The sequence below is a fragment of the Podarcis bocagei genome (genome assembly GCF_964188305.1).
Source record: "Podarcis bocagei genome assembly, chromosome: 2".
NCBI lineage: Eukaryota > Metazoa > Chordata > Lepidosauria > Squamata > Lacertidae > Podarcis > Podarcis bocagei.
This window is the reverse complement of record NC_138126.1, coordinates 74,378,538-74,395,290: the sequence shown is the minus strand read 5'-3', so window position 1 is coordinate 74,395,290 and position 16,753 is coordinate 74,378,538. Positions and strand designations below refer to the sequence as shown.

Sequence of the window (16,753 nt, the reverse complement as noted above, 5' to 3'; positions counted from 1 at the left end):
AACTTGTGTATGAGGCATCCCGGTGGCTTCATTGGTTCTAAAATACACCAGCAATTTATATCACTATCGCACTTCTAATGTACATATGCTAGAAAGTTAGTCATCAATAAATCAGAGGCAGCATGGTTTAATGAATGCAACACAGTGATCTGTAGCGACTTAGGCTTTGTGGTAATATTATCACTTAGTTTTAACTCTGGTAATATTATTATAAACTTTTAGACCCTGGTGCATTTCTTGGGCAGAGTATCTATCCTCTTTTGTGTTTTCAAAGCCAAGTGGTAATATTACCACAGAGTTAAAACTAAGCACACAGTTTGAATGCTACTATGAAGGCCTCATTCATTTGGCTAAGTTCCATTTGTTCCCTGTGGAATATACCCTAATGATCACTTTTCTTAATATAATTGCTGAGGGATGTGTGTTAACTCTGGGATTTATTTATTTTAAATCTTCACTGGGAAACACATGAATGGTTTTCCTAAAATGGCAACTCCCCTGAATCTTGCAGTGGCTCTGAGGCATCCCCAGATAGTTTGAATGTATTGGGGTTCTATTGGGGTTCAAACAGTGAACATCCGGACAGAAAAGTTGAGCTTTTTTTTTTTTTGCAAAGCTGCTGACCTTATTTTGGCAAAATTATGCAGTTTTTGAGCTTTTTTTTTAAATAGGCAAAAACAGCACTGTGACATGGGCTTCCATACGTCTGGATTTTCCTGGACATTTGCTGCTGCTGTGAGTGCTGGAAGGAAGACCTGCTCCCTGCTGCAAGGCCCATTTCCACCTGGCCTAGGGCGTGAGGCCGACTCACCCTGAACAGGTAAAAGGCTCCTGGGAGGCCACTGGGACATTGGTGGAACAACTCTTGGTTTGGGGCAACTGGCTGAAATGTTTTTAAATGTTTTAAACGGTTCTAATTTTGGTTCCTCTGTTTTGTTTTTGTCAGGTTGGTGTTGGTTAAATGTTTAGTTGGGGTTGGCAATTATTTTAATTTTGGTACAACTGTAAACTGTTTGTTGTTGTTGTTTTCTATTGATTTATTGGTTTTCTATGTTGCTTGCCAACCTAGCAGTTCGAAAGCATGTCAAAGAGCAAGTAGATAAATAGGTACCGCTCCAACGGGAAGGTAAACGGCGTTTCCGTGCACTGCTTTGGTTCGCCAGAAGCGGCTTAGTCATGCTGGCCACAAGACCCAGAAGCTGTACCCCGGCTTCCTTGGCCAATAAAGCGAGATGAGTGCCGCAACCCCAGAGTCGGTCACAACTGGACCTAATGGTCAGGGGTCCCTTTACCTTTTACTATGTTGCTTGTATACTAAGATATTTTGCTTTTTAATGTTTGGTTGTGTGTTTATATATGTTGTAAGCCATCCAGAGTGGCTGGGGCAATCCAGCCAGATGGGTGGGAAATAAATAGTATTATTATTATTATTATTAGCCCAAATTCCGCCTGAACACTGCTAGAGACAGCTGGATTCCAGCTATGTCCGGGAAATCCGGGACATATGGAAACCCTAGAATGTATAGTTCCAATACATGAGGTAAATAAATAAATACCTTCATATTTTAGGACAAGGGTGGTAGCTCAGTGATAGGGCATCTGCTTTGCTTGCAGAAGGTCCCAGGTTCCATCCCTGGCATCTCCAGGTAGCGCTGTCTGATATCTTGGAGAGATGCTGCCTGAATTGCAACAGCATAGCACTTTACGTTTCCCCTAACCACAATACTGCAATGTTGAGTGTTAGGAGAATGTAGCTATCATCTCAATAAGAAACCCTATGTTGGGAGGTAAATTTTGTTTTCGTACATCTGAATAACACTTGCACATGTACCACTGTAAAATCCCTTAGCAAGCCTACATCTCGAACCCAGAGCTTTGAGCAGCAGCTCCTGAGGAAAGTTCTACTTTTGAAAATGCACAAGGTTCTCAGTTAAGTGGGAACCACTCTAGAAAGGCAAAGCATTATTAACAAGTGGTGGTGGTGTGCGATGGTTAAGGAGGCACTTGGGGGAGGCTGCTGCCTTGAGTGGGGGACAGTTGATCAGGCAGAAGGCCTCCCCTGCGTGAAATAACTGTTATTTTACGAGAAGTAGGTGCCTGCCTCAAGCAGGCAGCGGTGGGTGTGGCCAGCTGGATGTTGGAGCTCTTCTCAGCGGCTGCTGCTGCTGCTGCCGCCGCCACCACAGAAAACAGACAGGCAAGAGCAACAGCAACAAACACCCTTCCAGCAACGGATTGAAGTGTATTGTTTGTACATCACAAGGTCAAGTCGAGAACTACAGGAGGGCGGACCGGCTCCTCTTCTTCCTGTGCAAACTGGGCAAAGTTCTTTTTCCTCTTTGCCCTGTGGAAACCTTTCGGTAGTAAAAGAGGGCATTTGGAGAGATCGAAACAAACAGGCTCAATGGGGCAAAAATGTTAAGCGCCCCCCCAATCTCTCTCTCTCTCTCTGTGTGTGTCGAATCCTGCCGTTCAACTCCTGCTTTCAATCTCTCCCCCCCCCCCTTTGGCACGGTTGCTGAAAAGGAGCAAGTGCTTAACGTCAGCATGCTCCCGGCTGTAAGTGATCTGGATAACTATTTGAATTAAAAGCGACCCCCCCCCCATGCCGGTCTCTCTCCAGAGTGGTAGTATTTCAGCACAGAGGTGGCCGCGTAACTTTTGTGACCCGCGGGGAAACGATTCTGTTCCGATCTCGATTTGCAACCTCCCCCGCCGGCTTGCTTCACTCCCTCACCTCCCGTGCCCTCCTAGCGAATGCGAACTCCCCCCCCCCCCCAGTCCCCACGCGCGGTTTTCGCTGCGAGGGTCTCTTTCCTCCTTCCCGCGGAAGAGGTTTCTTGCTCGGTGTTCCTTTCCCCTTAATATCCCTCGCCGCCCGCCTTGCACCTCATCTGTTATTTGCAAGAAACGTCTTTTTGACGCAGGAAGAAATGGCAAATTTGAAGTACGTCATTAATATGGCGCCAAAAGATTTTGTTAAGTATAAGCTTATTTTTTGTAAGGTTGCAGCAGCAGGCTAGTGTGTACGCCTGTGCATAGCTCCGGGGAGGTGAAAGCGGCGCGGTACGGGGGGGGGCGCAGAGAGAGAGAGGAAAAAAGAGGGGGAGTGTGTATATATGAGAAGGGGAGGAAGCAAAGAAAGTGTTGCAGCTCTGTGATCTGTGTGTGCACTGCTGCCGCCGTTGTGTGCGCGCGCGAGGCTGAAGATCATTGCGAAAGTGACCTGATCAGGCTTGTAGAGAGAGAGGGAGAGAAGGAGAGAGGGAGAAAAGGAGAGCGAGCCCGTGTATGCAACCCGACCTCTTTCCAGCTGCCCAGGGCACAAGAGAAAAGAGATGGGGACTCAGCGCATCGGAGGGAGGTGAAGGCGAGGGAGGGGTGGTGGGTGAGCAGTGCGTTGGGGTGGGAGGCAACACATGCCGAACACAATCAGGGATGGGACCCACGTTTGCTACTGCCGCCGCCGCCGCCGCCGCTGCACCTGGACCTGCTGCTCGTCAGGGAGGAACAACAAACAAGAAAATAAGAAATTGAGGGAAGGGGGTGCGAGGGGGCGTGGGGGGGAGGAAGAAGGTGGGGTGAAACCGCAAGCATCACCCTAATTTATATACTACTCCTTTGAAGAAGTCCCTTCTTCGCCAGCAGGGGAAAAGGGGGGTCGGAAGAGAAAAGAAGAAAAAGGGCAGTCGCAGGATTTCGGGCAATTGCAAAGAGATCCGAAAAGAAGTCTGGATTTAAAAAAGAAATAGGAACACGCAGGGCTCGCTGGATTTTGCACAGAGCGGCCATCTCAGCTGGAAGCAATTCTTTGGAATTGATTTTTTGTTGTTTTTGTTTTTAATTTTTCATCCATGGAGTTACTTTGTATCTACTCCTAAAAGAAGGGCATCATCTTCGGATCCTACAAGGGAGATGGTTTGTCCCCTGCGCAATGGTGCCGGATTAGTCTTTGCAAAGGGAGATTCCATGAGCGGTTACGTTTTTGGAGCATCTCTCCCCACACCTCTCTGGTAACCCGAGGGACAGTCTCAACTCTTGGAGGACGCTCTTTCCCAGGCAAGGTAAAAAGGGTGGAGAATTGCTCCATTTTTTATTTTTTTGCAGCTTCTCTCGATTCCCCCCCCTGCATTTGTTTTACTGCTCCCTGACTGTGCTGCCTGCAAAGGAGGATGGGGGGTGGAAGAGTGTGTAGCGTTTTTAGACATGGATTGCGCATGTTGGTCAGTCATGTTTTAAAAGGGAGGCGGCAGGAATGTAAACAACAACTTTTTAAAGGATCAGAAGCCTCAGGAAACGTTTCCTCGAATTAATGACTGCGGCAGAGCTAACCCCAAAAGGTCTCGAAGCAAGAGGGTGGCCGGGAGAGGGGAGTTAAACACGTTTTATTGAGGTGGAAGGGGGAAGAAGGCGCTCGAGGGGCAAAAAAGGGTGGCGGGCGAAAAGTGCGCGGCGGGTGTGTGTGTTGTGCCCTGTATCCGCGAGTAAAAAGAGGTTCGCGCGGCAATTAGCAGAGACACGAGTTTCATTTTTGTTGATACGCAGCACGTTTTGGAGCCTTTGCATGTCTTGAAGCTGCACCCACATGATCCGCTCCTCTCACGTGCTAGGGTTGTGGGGTCCCTGCCAGCTCCTGCAACAGACACAAACAATGCGCCCAGGAGGCAGGCAGGCAGGCAGACGAGGAGAAGAGGCGCCTTTCCTTGGCGAGGGTGGGCGAGCCCGGGTGGGCTTGGAAGGGCGCAGGCTTTTCCGGGGTGCCGGTGGCTTTTGCAGTCGGGCTGCACAGCCCAGCGACGGCGGTGGGCGGTTGCCCGGGCTGGGAGGGGGCAGGGCGAGAGTCGCGCCGCTGGGGGGCATGGAGAGATTTGGGAGTGGAAATGTACAGGCAACGGCTGCGACGGAGCTGCGCGGTGGGGAGAAGGACTGTAGGGGGCGTGGCTGTTGTTTACCTTCTCAAACTCTCCCGGCTCCCAACGGGCTCCTCCGGGGGCGTCTCATCTCTTCCTCCATCTCTGCCACTGAATCCCTCCCTCCCTCCCCCTGCCGCCCTCCCTGCACTTCCTTGCAGGCTTTGCACTTTGCCTGGGCTGGGCTGGGCAATCCTCCTGAGGGCGGCGCATCCTCTTTTCCTGCCCTGCTGCCCCCACCCCTCGTGCGGACACCCGATGCCCCGCTTGCGGCTGCTTTCTATACAGTGCATTTACTGTATATGAAGTCAGAGGGACAGAGACCTGCAAGGCGCAGGTTCTGCCCTGGAAGCCCACCCCTCGTCCCAGAAGTGTGTGGGCTGGTTGTGGTTTACATGACCCTGAGGACAGATGCTGCCTCCCTCACGGTTAAACCAAAAGGCCTTTTCTTCCATTATGGTTGTTTGGTCTCTAGGGCTGAGTCCTCTGTCAGCTTAACCCCTGCAGATCTTTCTTCACTCAAACATTCTTCTCTGCTACAGGTGCTGCTTATACTCCCCCCCCCCCCCAGTGCTGAACACCTTTCAGTCTTTCCCGGGCTTGGTCAGTCATCTTTTCCAGGCTGAGGGCAGGCATTCTGAATAGGGGGAGATACCCTTCAGCAGGGGTGAGGTGCCTGTGCCCCGCAGGTGGTGTTGGACTCCAGCTCCCACCAGTCCAGGCCAGCACAATTGGCAGGTCAGGGATGATGGGAATTGTAGTTCAGCAATGTCTGTAGGGCACTAGCCTTCAGCCTCCTGAGCTTTTATCATGGTGGGAGGTTGAATACTGGTGAAGGAGAAAGCAAACAAATGGCTGGGAATCTTTAGGCTAATTTGGGTGTCGGAAGATGCTCAGAATCAACATGGAATGAAAATAAACACATAACTCACCCAGTCCCTCCCAATCCTTCATTCTTGTGTTTCCCAAGGGATTAGATTAGGCCTCATTCAACACTTCTTTAAAATGAGTGTTAATCTTTTTTAAAACAAAAAAACTTTCCCATACAGCTTGCCTACCCCATCCCATCTCCCATTTGTTCTCTGCTCCTTTTCCAAACTCTTAGGGCTTGACTTCCTTGTACATGTGATTTTTGTAGCAGTGCCTGAGCTTCCTACTCTTACCCAAGATTGTTCTCTTGACTCTTTAACATTCTTTGACGCATTCTGCACTTTGCTGTTACCCATGCTTCAATGGAATCTCCTTACCCTTCTGTTATGTTGTCAGTTATTCTGTCACACACACACCTTGCTATTTTCCTGTGCCACTGAGACAGTCATACCTTCTTTTGATACTTTTCCATTGCTGGCACACTGGGACTGTCTCTTCTGTATAACTTTGCTCCTCCTGTAGTCCTTAATAGTATTAGCAGCCCTCAAAGATGCCCAGGTGCCCATCTTCTCTATAGCTTCAGTAAGCCCCACAGCAACATGATCATGCTCACTCTGTATTCCTGTTCTTAATTGCAATCCTCATCCTTTTTGTCTGCTACTTGTTGATATGTGGATGCATCCTTCCTTTGGTGGGACTGTGAACACCTGGAAGTACCATAAATCATGAGGACTGCTTGGTAGATTCTGCATTATTGTCCAGAAACTTATAAGTAAACAGAAATGCAGGTTAGCATTTAACTGTGATAACTGTTGGTTAATCTCCCTCCAACTCAAAGCATCTCAAAGATAGTCAGTTTCTCTTTGCCTGTTTCTCCCTCAGTCAGCTTCCTCTGTTACTCTTCATTCCTCAGTAAATGATGCTTGATGGTCCTTGCTTTTTCCACGTGTCCCTCTCATTTCTCATTTTGTCTTGCTTACTCTCCTTCATCTTCTGTGGAATTGAGTTCATAGAAGCAAACATTTTAATCTCTCCTTGCTTATGTTTGCATAAAGAAAAAACATAATCTCCAGAAGGTTGATTTCTTCAAGTAGCTTTGCAAATTGTTGGGGCCTCCCAGCTGTCACTCTGGGATATAAATTAATCTCTTTGCCCTCCACCCTTGAAACTTTGAGCATATTTTTCTTACAAATCAAATGCCCGTCTTTGATCGTGCGGCTAACAGCATTTTAATTTTAGACCTAAATTGAATATAATATCCTAATTGCCTTTTCAGATGCTAGGGAATCTGTCAGCACCCCTCTTAGAAATTGCATTTGTAGTTTTAAGTTGAGGAAGATGAAAATGCACCTGATCATTGTAAAAAGCAACTGAATTTCAGATGCAGCTGTATAGATCCCTAGGTGCTGTGAACCTTATGCACAGCAGCAGCAGCTGTTTGCAAACAGGCAATTGATTATTCCTCCAACTGTCATTAAACGCAGTGCACTAATTTGGTAAATCTACATGCAAAACAATATCAGAAAGACCTTTGCAAATGAGTCTTTGGCTCCTGATAGGGCAGCAGTTCACTTCCCTCATCTTCTCACTGGGGTTAAGCAATATTGGCCTTTAAGAACTATACTTGACCTTTAAACATTTGCTGGCCCCTGAAGTTGAAGCATATTTGAGACTGAATGAAAAATAGTTTGTATAAAGGTCAAGTTTGCTGTAGGAAAATTCAGCTTGGGTTTTGACAGCCAAGGCTGCTGAAACAGGGCAGGAAGGTAAACATATTTTGTGCTTATGGAGGCTGGCTTTACTCAAAATTTCCCTAAGGTTGTTGCCACTGAGGATATAATTGGAATAACTATAGTTGCCTGCATTAACATGGTCAGATGTCGAGGAGGACAGAACTTTTAATGTTAGGTAAAAGAGGGGGTTCTGTCAGGAAAAGCTTTTATCATGCAGAATTGAGAAAAGCTGTCCCTGCTGAAATTGCCTTGTTTATATAATTATTGAAAATATTGAAACCTTGGCTTCTTTGGACTTCTGTCATGCTAGTCCAAATAGGTATCTTAAAGTCGCATTAACTTCTGTTCTGTTTCCAAGAATCTTAAGGCCTGACTATGTTTACCCTGCCTTAACCTTGTTTGAATGAAGTTAAAAATGAGTAATGAAAGTTGTAACCTGTCAAATCTGGCTGTGTGAATGGAGCCCTGGGTACTCCTCTGGCACTAACGCACATTTTTCATTAACCTTCTGATCTTGTTCTATAAATAACAGTATTCCTGTTCTATAAATAACAGAAAATGGGAGGTGAGAAGTTGTGGGAACAGAAGACTGAAGTATGACTTAAGTTGTCAGTTGTCAGATACATACATACGTTGGAGCTGCTTCTGATTTGGGGAAGATGTTGAATAGTTTGGGACAACAGTGCACAGATAACTGTGGAGAAGATAAATTTGCTGCTAGGGTTACTACTCTTGAGTTTATTTATCATTTTATTTATTCATTCCATTTATATGCCACCTTTTTTCGAAGGAGTTCAAGGTGGCATAGCTTCATCACCTCTCTTTCTTTAATCTTCAATAACCCTGTGAGTTAGGTTAAACTGAGACTAGCCCAAGGTCATCCAGTGAGTTTCATGGCCAAGTGGAGATTTGAATGCTGGTCTCCCAGGTCCTAGTCTCACACATTAAGCACTATGACTTCACTGGGATAGATAGCTTTCAGTTAAAAGCTGTAGACGGTAGAAGTTATTTTTCTCCCTTTGCTAGTAGTGCAGCCAGCAGCTGGCTTTGAAAGTTGGTTGCCAAATCATTTTCAAGGTGCATATTTGCCAGTTATTGTAGGATTCCAAAATCAGGGCCTGGAGCATGCATATTCTGTATTTGGCTACCCACCATCTTTCAATAATTCTGTTTAGAGTGGGCTATGCTTAGTTGTATTTTATTATTGTTATGCTTAGACATTACTATGTTGGTGATGCCCATCTCTCCTCCCTGTATCTAGATTAACATCTGCTGTCATTAACTTAATAATAATATAGCAATAATTTATTATTTATACCCCGCCCATCTGACTGGGTTTCCCCAGCCACTCTTGTCTGTCTCTGTTGCTCGTTTGTCTGGATATGTCTTTGGATAACCAAAGGGTTAGCAGAATAAAGAGAGTCAGAAAGGGAAAGTAAGATCATAAATATATGTGATAAAAAAATCCTCCTAGATATGGAAAAATGCAAAGCAGACAAAGTGAACACAAGAGAGTTTTGTTTCAAATTTAAATGAGCTTAGAAGTTGCTCCAGGAACCAAGATAGTGAGCATGGCTAAAGCAAAATCAAAAATTCCCAACCCTAAGAAGTATGTGTTGATCAAAGCACACAGTGCTAGTTTAACCCCTCAATCAGAGTAATTGAGCCCTTGTTGCATCTTGAAATGTCTGAATGCAACTCTTTGGTAGCTTTTTGCTGGGTGATTGCACAGACAAAAATGTAGAGTAGTTTCACTGGATCCATCTACCAGCTGCTTTTTGGATACCAGAGACCAAGCAATTTCAGATGGAAGCTGCATGAGTCATGGGGCAGGAGAGAGAGAAAATATGTGGTGTTCGGTGACCTCTGAATATGGCCAAACAATGCTTTCAAAGCGGCATTTTTATACTGATGCTCTGCTAAATAAATAAATAAAATGTTTACATGCTGTCTTCAGACAGCAAACTCGCAAAACAGCTTGCAAGATAATAGAACAAATCCAACGCTGATATAGCTGTTGATGATTAAAGCTATGTAAAGTAATACAGCAGAGCACAAAAATGCAGAGTATCCAAAACCAGCAGAGAACGGTTAAAACCACCAGGTTAAAATCATCTAGCTGACATCCTAGAAGACCTGGGCATATAAAAATGTCTTCTCTTGGCACTGGAATCGGGCTAGGTGAGGCACCCTGGGAAGGGCGTTCCAAATGTGGGGGCACCACAGCTGAAAAGGCCCCCTCTCTAATTACCACCTTCAGAAGAAGGGGGCTTGAAGAAAAGCCTCAGGTGACAAATGCCAACCCTTGGGGAGGCTCATGTGGAAGGAGGCAGCCCTTTAGGATCATAGAAAGTTGCCATCAACTGGGTCAAGCCATTGGTCCATCTAGCTCAGCTCTGCCCACACTGATAGGCAGCCGCTCTCCAGGGTTTCAGACAGGAGTTTCTGGATATGCCAGGGATTGAACCTGGGACCTTCTGCATGCAAAGTAGATTCTTTACCACTGCACTATAGCTTCATTCCCCTTAGAAACCCAGGTCCCCAACCATTTAGAGCTTTCAAGGCCAGCACCACCACTTGTGCCCAGAAACTGACTGGCAGCCACTGTTAGCTGGACAAGCAACTTACAGTTTTCTTCATTCATTCATTCATTTAATAAAACTTAGGCACTGCTTGATTGTAAGCAACCCTCAATCTTCTTATAGCCAGTCTCAGTTAGCAGCATAGTCACTATATTTTGAATAACTAAAGTTTCTGAGAAGTTTGCAAAGTAGTTGCCTGTGCAGTGCAGTAGTTTAATTTAGAGACTACTGGAACATGAATAACTGTATTTGGGCCAACAGGGATTGAAGCTGATGGCAGGAGGTGCATAATGTGACCTCCAGCGACAACACTAGATCTATTGGCACCCGCAAAATACAAACTTGATTCTTCAGGTGGGTGTAACCATGCCCAGAATGGGTATTGTCACAATTTGGCTTCATGTGTATTGCTTATTGCCTGGTCCATTATTATTATTATTATTATTATTATTATTATTATTATTATTATTATTATTATTAATAATAATAATATTTTGTAAAGAACAATTATAGCAACAGAAGAAAATTAAAAGATGAAAAACAAAGCGATAAAATAGGCACATAGAATGAATACAGTTGCACATGGGTTAAAACAAAGTCCAAGTAAAGACCATCAGTGTTATCAGATTATGAAGTATAGTTCCAGATTTGCCATACTTGTGACAAGGGTTGTCATGAAAATGATGGTTCTGCTGACCTAGTCCGTTATTGAGCCTTAACACTGGCCAAGTTAGCTTGTGATCCTAAACTGTGGTTTATCACTATGTACATGAGCTGCATCCAACATAATTAAACAAGCCAACTTCATAGCCAGTGTTTTGAAGTTGGTTTGTTTGGAAACTAAGCAGAGTTGGTCACTGAAGTACAGGAAAATTAGAAGGGCCTCGCTCTCCCTGTCCTTTCACTTGTGTAGGTGATCAAAGCTTTTTCAGTGTCAAAACCAAGAGTGAAGCTAGATTGACTGGATCTAGATTTTTCATATGTTGGAGCTGGCAGAGGAAGAAACAGGAAGTAACTTTTCTCTTTGTTTAGAAAGATGACTACAATTATTGGAGTCATCCTTTTCAACGGGACCTATTAAGTGGAAAATGTTTACAGGAGGCACACAGTCCATACTTTCCACACAGGCCAATCTCCCATTCAGTTTCTAGATAATCCAAAAGCAAGGGTAAGTGCAGGGCTTTAAATACAATGGGACTTTTCCTTCATGGTCTTTTATTAGTTGCTGCTTCCTCAGGTATTCAGGTCTGCCATATTTTTAGATGTTAAAACGTGTAGTGCATTACATATTCAGATATGTGCATAACTACTACTTTGTGTAGTTTTAAGGGAAATTGATTACTTTTTAGTGAAAGCGTTTCTGCCAGGGATGGGAAGCGCCTAGTCATGCTGGGGGGTTGTATCTGAAGCTGGAGAAGGCAATAATTTGCACATCCTTTCCACAGGATCCCCCCACACAACTAATGGGAATGCTGCATTGTATTGTTATTCTGAAGTTGTTTGCCTCACATGGGGGGAAAAAATGAGTATAGTATTGAAGATGATTGATATGTAAACACAGGGACTAAAAAACAATTGAAGCTTTTTTGTTTGATTCTGTGTTTCTGATTCTATGGCATATTTCTCATTAAAAACTAGAAAGTAACTTAAAAATGAGAACTAGAATTCACAGGATTCTTTAAAAGAAAGAGAAAAACTGAATTATTGGACACAAAAACCAAAATTTTGTGCATACAGCATGGAGGGGAGATGGGTCACCTTTGCTTTTCAGCTATGCACCAGGAAAACCTCTCTCCCATGGTAGAGGTGCAAGGTATCACCCAGTGTGTGTGCCATGCTTGATGGTGTAAATGCAAGAGTTTCTCTTTGGATCTGTTTAGTTAGTCTACTCCCCTTCTCAACTTTGTTCTTTCCTCCAGTAGAGGGCCTTCTTATCAGTTTGGAAACTTCTTTTTCTTGGAATAAGTAGAATGCTAAAAATAAAAATTATCCAAGAGAAAACCAACTAGGATACTTAGATATGTGGAAGGGACAGGGAACAAAGAGTGCAGTCCTACCATGTCTACTCAGCAGTAAATCCTATTGAGTTCAATGGTGTTTACTCCCAGATTAATGAGATTAGGACTGTAGTTTTAAAGCATGGTTAGAATTACATCCTAAGTGTGGTTAAGCATCTTAATACTAACAAGTACAGAACATAAACATAATGAGTGCCAAGTCAGTTCTATGCATTAAATAAAATATTTATTGAACCATTTAAATAAAATATTTATTGAACCATATAGATACTATAGAGGGAACTTTATCCATATTTTATTGGCTTATTGGCTTGTGTATCTCCTTCTGTTCCATGGTATTGAACTCTGTACATAAGAATCCCAAACTTTATATTACTAAAGCTCTTTTTGGAAGGTCACTTCTTCTCTTCTTTCATAATGTGCCTCTCTTTTGTTAGCCACAGAGGGAAATGTTAAGAGTTCCCATTGGTTCAGTGCAGGTAAAACCAATCAAAATAGCCAGATTGTTGACCAGGGCTGGTTATAGGAAGCACATTGCTACAACACCTCCACTGGCTACCGATCTGTTTCTGGGCACAGTTCAACATTTTGATTATAAAGGCCTACAGGGCTTAGGTCCAAGCTCTCTGAAAGACCATATTCCCTCATAGGAACCTGCCCTTCTTTCAGTTTCTCTACCCTCTCAGGCACAGTTGGTAGAGAGGCAGGAACAGGACTTCTCGGTAGCTGCTCCCTCCCTAGAGAAGCTCGACTGGCCTCCTCTTTGTTGGTCTTGCCGCAGCAGGTGAAGACTTTCTTGTTCCAACAGGCTTTTGGGAACTGACTGCTTCTAATGAAAGGGGTTGTGCCGTGCTTTTTAAATTGCAATTATTGATATGTTTTAAATAGATTTTATATATGTATATGGTTTTAATTCTATCCATGTTCAATTGTTTTTGTATGATTCCCCCCCTCCCCCTATGTTTCTAGCGGTTCTTATTTTATATGTAAGCTGCCTTGAGTTCTGTTAGGGGAAAAGGTGTAGTAGTAGTACAGTAGTAGTAATACTAATACTAATAGAATGGAAAAGTTAGCTATATTATTTCGCCGCATCTCAAGTTTGAAAAATGCAGAGCAGAAGCTAAACAAAAATGTCAGCTTGGTCAGAAAGATGATAAAATGAGATCTAGGAGCTTAGTTTTCAGATGTGCTCTGAGCCAGTCTTAGGAGCTTAGGAAGCAGCACAGTCAGACCACACTGGTTCTGCCTAGCTCAGTATTTTCTACACTGGCTGCCTATGGCTCTCCCAGGTTTCAAGCAAAAGCTTTCGCCAGCCCTACCTGGAAGCAACAGGGATCGGACCTCTCGCATGCAGTGCTCCATCACTTTGAAACTTGAAGCTAGTCAAACACTAGTCGATGGAGCAGGTGTGGAGGGGCATGACTAAAAAGCTTTAAACCTCATTTGCTTTAGGCTTGAAGATGGGCTTAGAGTATTTTGAACACATCGTGGGCTCTTCTCATACACAAAAGCCCCAGAAATCTGAATTTGATTGATGGCCTTGGAGAACCATGAGAATGACTTCTTTGCTTTTTATTGTAGAAGAGGAATTTAGAGCACCTGGCTTGGACTCATTCTTTTCAGATTAATGAGCCCTCTTGTCTGAACCTTGAGTGAGGCCTAGTTTTTACTGAGGTACTAAATGTGGGTCTTGGATCACTTTATAGTGCAAGTGAAGTTTTATACGGCTGTGAATGCTGTATGATTGCAAATAGTTCTAGCCATTCTGCCTCCCCCCCCCAAAAAAAAAATTCTGTTATTATTATTATTTGATATAGAGTAGTAGTCAATCAAGTGATGCAGCCTAGGGTTACCTAGGCCTTACATAGTTTTGATTCACAAACTGTAGAGGGGAATGTTTTATGGCACAGAGCAAAGAAAATACAAAGAAGAGAATGAAAACCCAAGGATCAGTAAGATACTTTTAAAGAAAAAGGTTAGCTGTATTTTCTAGACGTTACCAAGCAGTTTCCATGAAAGCTAAAAGGCAGTGAACTGTCCCGTGAGTTTTTAGCTGACAAAAAGGAAAGTGTCTGAAAATGGATTGCTAGAGAAGAATTACGGATTCAGAAAGAAGATTCCTAACATGCCACCGGGGGTGCTGTTTTCTTTTTTTTATTCAGGTATGTAGGAAGAACAAACAGGAATGTGGTTTCTTTCAGCCGTACCACAACTTGAGAGAACACAGAATTCAGTGTGTGCGTTTCCCTTGACCACCATAGGATAAAAAAAATGACTAGGGATGGGGAAATTTGAGCCCCAAATGGGACACTGTTAAGTAAGGCGTCCCAAAGGCAGATTATCTGATGACCAAACACTTTTTTCCTTTTCTACAATTTGCTCTCCCAAGACGGTATTTGAATAAATTAGTGATATTAAAGATAGAGATTCCATTCACATGTTGGAGTGGTTTAGGCATTTGCACATTACGGTTGCTGTATAATTCTCGCTTTCATGTTAAAGAGTGCCACTCTGGGAGAGACTTTCCAGGCAAAAGTACTTTAGATCTTATTAGCATCTCATTTTATTCAACTTCTTAGTGACCTGCCACAGGGGGAAGTCTCAGAAGTTGCCTCCTGCAGTTAGCATTGTCAATTTAAAGTGTTTGTGTGTGTGTGTGTGTGCGCGCGCGCGTATGTGTATCACTTTGAGGCAATGGCTTTGTGGATTGTAATGCTGTTGCAAAGCTTATTCCTACACTGGGTAGGCTGGCTGATTGAGCTGTGAGGAAAAGTTAATGCAGAGGTGTGCTAGTTTAGAATTTATGCCAGAATTCTGCCAAATCCTTGCAATATACGTCATACAGAATAATGTTGTGCCTTCTGAAAAGTTGTAGAACTTGAGATACACTTCTGAGGGACAAGGCTGCTTGGCTTGCATATATGACTTGTTTATGCACGTTATCAACCTTAAAAAAAAGTGTGTGTAGAAATAATGTAAATAGAGGATTAGTTTATGAGTGGTTTTTAGCCATGAAAGTTAAGTGGGCTCTCCATGTTCAGGCCAAACAAATGACTATCACCTCCTGTAACTTGCTATGAGCCTTCATAAGTATCTGGCTAGCTGAGACCGAAAACAGAGTGCTGAACTAGATGGCTTGGAATGATCCAGCAAGAAAATGCATATGTCCACAAGTGAAAGTTTTCAAAGAAAATGAGGGAGCAGGCCATTGTAAGTCAGAATTTTCTATGCCTGAGAGAATGACACAGCTAATGCGTAAAGCAGAGGAAGGAATGCATAGAATGTCATTTCCCCTGCTGGATAGGGTAACCTAGTAATCTCATCAGCAGGTTGTGGTTATTTAGAGACTCTGGAACCGCATATAACATGGCAGGATTGACTCAGCTCTTCTTCCAAGGGAAAAGGGGAGAGCACAATACAGCTTGCTGTTAGGAGGCTCTTTGACGAAAACCTTTGAAAGAACATTCATCCTTAATTTCTTTTTGGAAGAATAAAGTTCTCAACCCACATTCCTGCAGTTATCTGCCAGGCCTAATAACATTAGCTTGCTTACTGGTGGTCTGCTTTCTACATAAAGTAAAATTACTGCCAACACCGGGGCTTCCCTTACCATCCCTGTGTGTGGCACCTGTGCCGTGCAAGGACCACTGGCCCCCACAGCATGTCAGGTCTTTATAAATGCCTATGGCTCAGTTGTTCAAGAAATGTAAAAAGGTCAAACATGGTTGTCATTCTGTTGCACGTAGATTTTGAGGAGTACCTTGGGACGGTTATAAAAACATTCTTAGATGCTTAATCATCTTTGGCAAACTTAGTTAGTAGATGTGATGAACCAGGCTCTTGCCTACAAAATCTCACTTTAACAAATGTGCTGGCGTTTAAGGAGCCACAATATTTTATTGTTTTTTTGCTTCGGCAGGCTAGCATGGCTACTCTTCTAGAATTTTTATATCTTTGCAGCAAACTTACTCAGTGCCATTAGGCAAGCCGTGAGCACTCAACCCCAGACCCCATTTGCTATATGAGGATAATAATGCTGGCCATCCTTACAGGGGTGTTGTATACTGAAGGAATGCATGTGGTGCACCTTGAGCACTAAAGCGTGTTTTTTAAATAAATGCTGATTATTATAATGTGACTGTTTGCTAACCTAGAAGGACTTCACCATAATTTCACATGTTATAGGAGCAGCATGAAAGAACATTAGCCTCTCAGCTTGGTGCAAAAGGGGAGGAGGCAGGCTTTACTAGCATCATTTGACAACTGACAGCTTAAGTATCCTAGAAGAAGCCTGGTGATCTCTGCCAGGTAACTTGTTTACTCCCGATGCAGTGACCTAGGCTCTGGAGTGCAGTGCCTGCTCATGGAGGTCCTACACCTACAAGCGTTTCTCCATTTCAACTCAGTGCTGAGGAACTGGGCACACAGCATCCTGTGCCATTGAAGTGGCGCAGGGGACTATGAATTGGCACAAATAACTTTGCCACAGCTGGCAACAATATTAAGAAGTAAAAGTCTCAGTGGAACTTAGCAGAATTTTGTAGCTCTGAGTCTTGCACCCTTCAGGATATTTTTGCATTTAATTTGCCCCACAAATACTTTTTTGCAGGAGAGCTTGTGAGGGACAAATATCAAGTCCT

The 16,753-nt window shown here is 43.8% G+C and overlaps 1 protein-coding gene across 2 annotated transcripts in view; it reads left to right on the top strand.

The window, feature by feature from the left end:
- The first annotated feature begins 651 nt into the window (after positions 1 to 651).
- The window catches only part of JADE2 (jade family PHD finger 2), a 149,896-nt gene continuing 133,794 nt past the window's right edge, over positions 652 to 16,753 (top strand). Inside the window, exon 1 of one of the 2 annotated variants that reach the window (XM_081185556.1) lies at positions 652 to 820. The gene's annotated coding sequence lies outside the window, so the exon portion shown is untranslated. Of the gene's footprint in view, positions 821 to 3,035; positions 4,065 to 16,753 lie in introns of those variants that run through there. The other variant, XM_081185555.1, reaches the window with a different exon arrangement.